A 6,834-nucleotide genomic window follows, 5' to 3' on the forward strand; every position below is an offset into this window, starting at 1 on the left:
TGCACTGACTTGAGACTCAGAGGCTATGAGCTCCTGGCAGAGCCATGGCAAATACAAGAACTATATACACACAAGCGTGTGGCAAATATGAGAACTACATACACACAAGCCAACGCCCAAGCACTCCCCCAGACCCCAGGAGAGAGCATGCCGACTGCCTGTTATTGCTCTCCAGCTGCCAAACCTGAATGACTCCTGTGGCCCCAGAGCCAGCCACACAAGCACTGGGCTGCTGACCATCGTCTCCTCTCCACTTGGGCCTCAGGGAGAGCCCTAGCTGCTCAAAGATGTGTCTTGTTTTTGAAGAAGCCTCAAAGTCCTCCCAAAGTCATCATTTAATCCTCGCCACATCCAGGTGAAGTAGCTGTTACCAACCCCATTTTACAAGTAACGAGACTAGGGCTCAGAGGTGAGGCAATTTGCCCAAGGTAGCAGAGCTGGGATTCACACCCTCTTCTGTCTCCTCTCAAGGGTTGCTCTTTGAATCCATATTCTCTATGAGTCTCAGCCCTAACCCAACTGCCAGATGAATGTTTCAGACCCCCACTTATATAGTCTGGAATTAGTACTAATATAGGTTGGGTTTGGTGTGCACCCACATGCCCACCAATTACAGCCTTGTCCCTAACCCTTTGTCAGGAACATGCTTGCCTTTCCGTAAGAATGGAACTTTCCTTAACTCCTTGCTTTGCACTTTAGTTACTCTGCCACACAGAGACTGAACCCTGAATCCCTGACCCTTTGACCTTCTCCCCTCCCGTCTCTTCCTCCCAATCATGGTCCTGATCCGAACCAGATAAATTCTGTACCCCACCCTTGTTGCCTGCCTGGTTTTGAGTACCACTCCTGTCTGAAAATTCCTGCTGCTATGCCCCAATCCCTAAGATCCGATTTGCCAGCTAGGTCAGTGGGTGTCTAAGGCTCCAACTTAGAAACTAGAGCTAGGCTCAGATTGAGGTAGAGCTGGCCCATGGCTTAGGATGTGGAGGTAAGTAGGAATCTGAGGAGAGAAAGTAGGAAGCATCCAACCCAACCCCAGCCTCCTCCTGCCCTGCACCCAAATTCATTCATTTACTTATTCAATTAACAAACATTTTAGCCACCACTAGGATATGAGCTTCACGTAGGCAGAAATGTTGTCTACCTTTTTCATCATTTTAAGACCTACAATACAGAACAATTTCTGGCACATAGTAAGCACTAGATATAAGTTGAATGAATGAAAAACTAATGAATGATCAGAAAATATTTAGTGTCCTAGAGTATCTTCTAAGTTGTGGCAGTAGCCTTAAATAGAGTGCCAAGCACATGTTATCTGCTTGTATTCACCAACAATAAAATAGGCTTTCATCCATCAGCATGTAGAGTTTGTAATCAGACATATCCTATGCTAAGATCATTTAAAATTTTCTAAGACAAGAAATAGCACGTAGACTTAAGAGAAGGTAAAAATACAGCTAAGTTGTTTTAGAACATTAAGTAATTTATTTTTTTCCTTTTATTAAATTTCCAAACTAATCTTTGGTCAACACTATTAATGCTACTAAGCATTTGCCACTGGTTTCAAAAGAGTTTGCAACAAAGAATGCCTGATGATTGCCAAAAATTACACAGTCACCATTGGAGGTAAAAAAGCTATGGCGTTTGATCACAAAATTTCTAGACCCAAAAGGAAAATATTGATGCAAAGCTTTAAAATTTTACTTTGGCATACTTCTTAGGGCACTAGACCAAAGAGCACTCAAAGGTTTTCAAGATGCATGTAAACTCTACATGCTGACTACAGGATGCTGTGGTTAGTCTGGCCGAAGCTCCCTCTGCCATCTGCATGCTCAGAGTAAACAAAAAACAACTCTGGGACTTGCACAGAAACCATGACAAACCCTGAGGGGGGACTCGAACTCTGAATTAAAGGAAACCGCAAGTTACCACCCCGCTGACCAAGAACATGTTTACATTTCATCCGTTTGGGGGCGAGGGCGGAAGGAGTTTCGAGGACTTACAGAGCCGCTGCGGGAGGTGTGGTTAAAGTGGCCACGCGGTGTCGAGGGGCAGAGGACCGGGGAATATGGATCGAAGACCCACCTATACGCAGTCAGAGGGTCAGAAGGACTCTGACTAACTTGGGCTTGGGTTGGGTAGGAGTTACCATCCGCTGGGTATGTGGGAGGAAGGGGGAACACTCAAACAAGTAACAGATGTCACTTAAAATGATATAGGGCCGACAGAAGATTGCCTGAAGTCCGGTTTATGATCATCGAAAGTGTCAGTCTGAGCACGGGGAATGATTTACAAAATTCTGTTAAACATTTTTCACTGAAAGTCATAGTGTCTTGGGGTAGAATGGGTTACCCTGAATAACAAAGAGAGAGAACATTGCATCAGTGAGAATGGACCATGACACCTTTCAATTCCTAATTCTTGCTCAATTCTGCCACTCTAAGTAAGATGAAGCAGTTGAAGAATTAGCAAATATTTTCCCTCCCTCTGCACGGGGTAATTAAATGGGAGTAAATGAGCCAATAGGAAGTCAGCTCCTAGCTTAAAGCTGGCTGGGCTAAGAGGGGCAGGTGGGGAGCGACTGAGAAGAGCTGGCTGCGAGACTACCAGCCAAGCTGGCTGGGGTTTGGAGCAGGGCTCAGCCTAAGCCAGAAAGCCAGAAACTAAAGTGTTAGGCAAGGAAGCTGAGGCAGAAGCCGAACTGTATGGATTTTGACAACACAAGAAAATTAAGGAAGAGATGGTTGAGATAGCCCAGAAAGCATGAAGGCTCAGAGCCAGAGAAGTAAGCTGGAATCCGGGCTGTCATTTCCCATTAGCAAAACCTTTGATAAGCTACTTAACTTGTCTGAGATGTAGGTTCCTCAGGTATAAGACAGGAATCGTATAGGGACGTTGTGAGAATGAAGCTTTATAAAGTACAGAGGCCCCAAATATATAGGTTTTTCTTCTATCCTTGAAAGCAAAGAAAGGATCTTAGCAGCACAGCAAGGACCACAAAGAGAGAGAGTGTTTGATAACTGTTTGCTAACAAATGGGGGAAAACATTGCATTCCAGGTCCTATCTCCAGGTGAGTCTGAGGTCACTAGTCTACATATTCTCATTTTATTGCTCAAAGTGAAGCTCATGAACCACTGACATGACTTGGGAACTTCTTAGAAATGTAGGCTCTCTGACCCCACTCCAGACCCAAATATCAGATATCCACTTTGGCCTGATTCCCAGATGATTTGTCTGCACATTAAACTTGAAGAAGCACTGCTCAGTCAGGATTGACTGGAGGAATGCAGAAGTCTGAGTCTCCTGGTGGGTGGCTTCTCATGGCTCCAGCTGGGAGGGGCGGGGGGGGGGGGCTGGCAGGAGCCGTCAGCGAGTATCCAAACAGATTCCTTAAATTGTGACCACCGTCTCTCAGGGTTTGAGCAGAGGGCCAGGCTGCTCTGCTTCAGAGGAGCTGGGACCCCAATCTGGCTAGGCAGGGATAGTGCAGAGATTCCATGGATGTGTGAGCAAAGGTTGACTTTCAGAGCCTCAGCCTGGACTTGAAGGCAAGAGGTCAAGGAGGCAAGAAGCCAAGTCCAGGGGACTCAGGTAAGTGAGAAGCTAAAATGGGTTATGCTGGTCTATAGAGTCAAAGTCTAAAGAACAAGAGTCTGGAAGAAAAAGAAAGCAGACAATTCAACCAGTACTTACAGTGCCACTTATGGGTAAGACAGGGAGTGAGTTCTCATTTTAGGAGAGGTTGGTTCTCATTCTCGGGCTCACGCTCTTTCACATGTAGGTGGACGTATCCTTGTGTGGGTGTAGCCTGAGGGGGACCAAACACACTGGCTCCTTAGGAAAGCAGATAAGAGGCTTGCTGGAAGGTTCCTCTGACCTGCCAACACAAAGAGACGTCAGTCAAGGTGGGAAAGTGGAAATTTCAGGGACTGTTTTGGAAAATTCCGTGAAAAAGTCAACAGGAAGTCCCAGAACCTTTTGCCCACACTGCAATCCTGTGTGTTTTCAGTAAGGAATGGGCCACTCCTCAGGAGACAATACGGTCACACCCCTAGTAACCTGGATAGCCTTCTCTCAAGGGGGGCGGCACAGAATCCTATTATCCAAAGACGGCAGAGCTAGAGGGGACTTGGTAGTTTTCAATCACTTTTTAATCCACAGAACCCTATTTTCTAACACTATTGGATCTCCAACATTTGAAATGGATATGAATGAAGCTGCTCTTACTGAAGCAAAAGCTGGAGCCCAGAGCCATTCCCTTTCACCCCAAGGCCCTCTGAGGCTCCTGGGTGGAACCCCCTTTGTTCCACAGGGCAGTTTGAGAAGCACTGCTCTGCACCAGTCCTACTGTTACACAAATGAGGAGAAGGAGGCCCAGGCTGACAAGATCTTCCTGGACCTGCTACTAGCTCATCTCACTATCCATGTGACTCCCTATGGTTTAGCCATTGTGGACTTTCTTCAGTCCTCAGAACGTGCCATGCTCTCTCTTCTGGGCCTTTATATATACTCTTCTCTCTGCTTGAAACACTCTCTGCTCCTCTTCATGTCTGCTTGGCTTCCCACTCCATTCCTGCCCGCCTGACTGCTCAGTAACCCGCAGATCCCAGCAAAGGCCTGTTTGCTCTGCTCGCTGTGCCCAGCACTGTGCCTGATCAGTAGTCAGTACTGCATGTCTCTTTGTTCAAGAAGTGAATGAGCACACGTGCAGGAGCCTTGCCCCACGGCTGCTTCTCCGGCTCAGAGGTGCAGGAATGCTGACAGCCCCTCCATCCAAATATGGGGTGGTTGTGAGCAAATCCTCATCTAGTCCACGTTGATTCCTTCTCAGGGTGTTCTGATTGGTGTACAAAAATGTGAGGCTGAAAATCGAAGTAATGGGAAAAATGTGAAGGAAGTGCAAAGTGAGACACACTTAGAAAATGTTGGTAGGTCCATGTGATAGCAGCCTTCAAAGTGGCCATACAGAGTTATTGGCAGATATCTGTTTCTTATGATGACAGATTTCAGATATCATCCTGACCTGCCACCCTGAAGGTTTGGGAGAAAAAAAAAATAGGTCTTAAATCAGACTACCTTCTAACCCCAGGAATTATATTTGATATTACTAGTAGATAATCTTCCAAAAGTTCCATAAGAAATTATTCACAACTTTGCTGATGACAAAACACAGCCATAAAACATGCTACCTGGTATATCTCAGGCATTTCTGTGGTGGATGCATGAATCTCTCCTAGAACACCTGCCTGATGATTAAAAAAAAAAGCCAAATAAATATGAGGTAATGATGCACTAAAATTTTTCTGAATGTGCAAGCAGCTACAAATGCTAAGTCAACATATTCCAAAATTGGCTCTCCCTATTAGTATGTGGGCAGTAAATTGTTAAGAAACACTAATTAGCTCTTTATTTATTTATTTTTAAAAGATTTTATTTATTTATTTGACACAGAGAGAGAGAGAGAGAGAGCACAAGCAAGGGCAGTGGCAGGCAGAGGGAGAGGGAGAAGCAGGCTCCCTGCAGAGCAGAGAGCCTGATGCAGGACTCGATCCCAGGACCGAGATCATGACCTGAGCCGAAGGCAGATGCTTAACCGACTGAGTCACTCAGGCACCCCTAATTATCTCTTTAGATAGTATTACCCCAAACATTATTTTTACAAGCTTCATAGAATGAGTCAACAGGTTAAATCAAGTCTCTGCTTAAGCATCATTTTATTTAAAATGACACTTCCTGGTAAACAGGTTTTAATTAAAAAGGAAAATTATATTTGCATCCCTCAAAGATAAAGGAGACACTACAGACTATTTCACTATCTACACTCTCTGTCTCTACTTATCTTTGGCACCAGTTACAAAGGAAAACTACCTGGAAGGATTTCTCCCATAATAATTCCTTCCAATTAGACAGGATTTAGCAACTTATAAAGTATATTCACATACATGATTTCATTTGCTCCCGTCAACAGCCCTGTATGGCAGATATAACAAGAATTAGCGTTAACTTCAGGTTAGAAATGAGGATGCCCTGGAAGCCGTGGGAGCTTCGAGACTTGCTCATGGTCAACCGCTAGTAGCAGTTCAGCCAGGCTTTGAATCCAAGGTTTGTGATCACAGGTCTATCTCAGAGCTATCATCAGCAGGTAAACTGTGGTTAAGTCTGCCTGATGTTTTAGATCATATTGTAGAGGGCCCTTGAAGGTCTTCTTGTTGCTGTGGTTCTCAAACTACACTTCTTAGAACCCCAAAGGTCCATAGCGATGCTTAGGAAGCCACCATAGGGAAATTGAGAAGACAGGATCCTGGGATAATATCCCAATCAAGGAGCTCTGTTGTGTGCCTGGGTGGCTCAGTTAAGCGTCTCCCTTTGGCTCAGGTCATGATCCGGGAGTCCCATGATCGTGCCCCACGTAGGGCTCTCTGTTCAGTGGAGACTGCTTCTCCCTCCCCTTCTGCCCCTTCCCCTGCTCCTTCTCTCTCTTGCTCTCTCTCTCTCAAATAAATAACATCTAAAAAAAAAAAAAAAGGAGCTCTGTTTTCATGTCTCATATACTAATGTTTCAAATAAAATTTCTTTGGAAGAAAGTATTCCTCTGCTTAAAAATTTGTTTTGAAACTCCAGTATACTAGTCCAAACTTCTCATTTTATGTATTGGAAAAGACCCATAAAGATCACATAATTTGTCCATTTTCACACCCAACTAAGATCAGACACCAGATGGTTCTCTCCACACTCAGTCCACAACCCTGTGGGACAAGAGTTAAGTCTCTCAGGACAGTGTTTTACCTCCAACTGAAGCTCCCCAAGCGGAGTGTGTATTAGGATCACCTATG

Source organism: Eumetopias jubatus, unplaced genomic scaffold, assembly GCF_037043125.1.
Source record: "Eumetopias jubatus isolate StellerSeaLion01/CBP00866 unplaced genomic scaffold, mEumJub1_p1.0 scaffold_13, whole genome shotgun sequence".
In the NCBI taxonomy this organism is placed as follows: domain Eukaryota; kingdom Metazoa; phylum Chordata; class Mammalia; order Carnivora; family Otariidae; genus Eumetopias; species Eumetopias jubatus.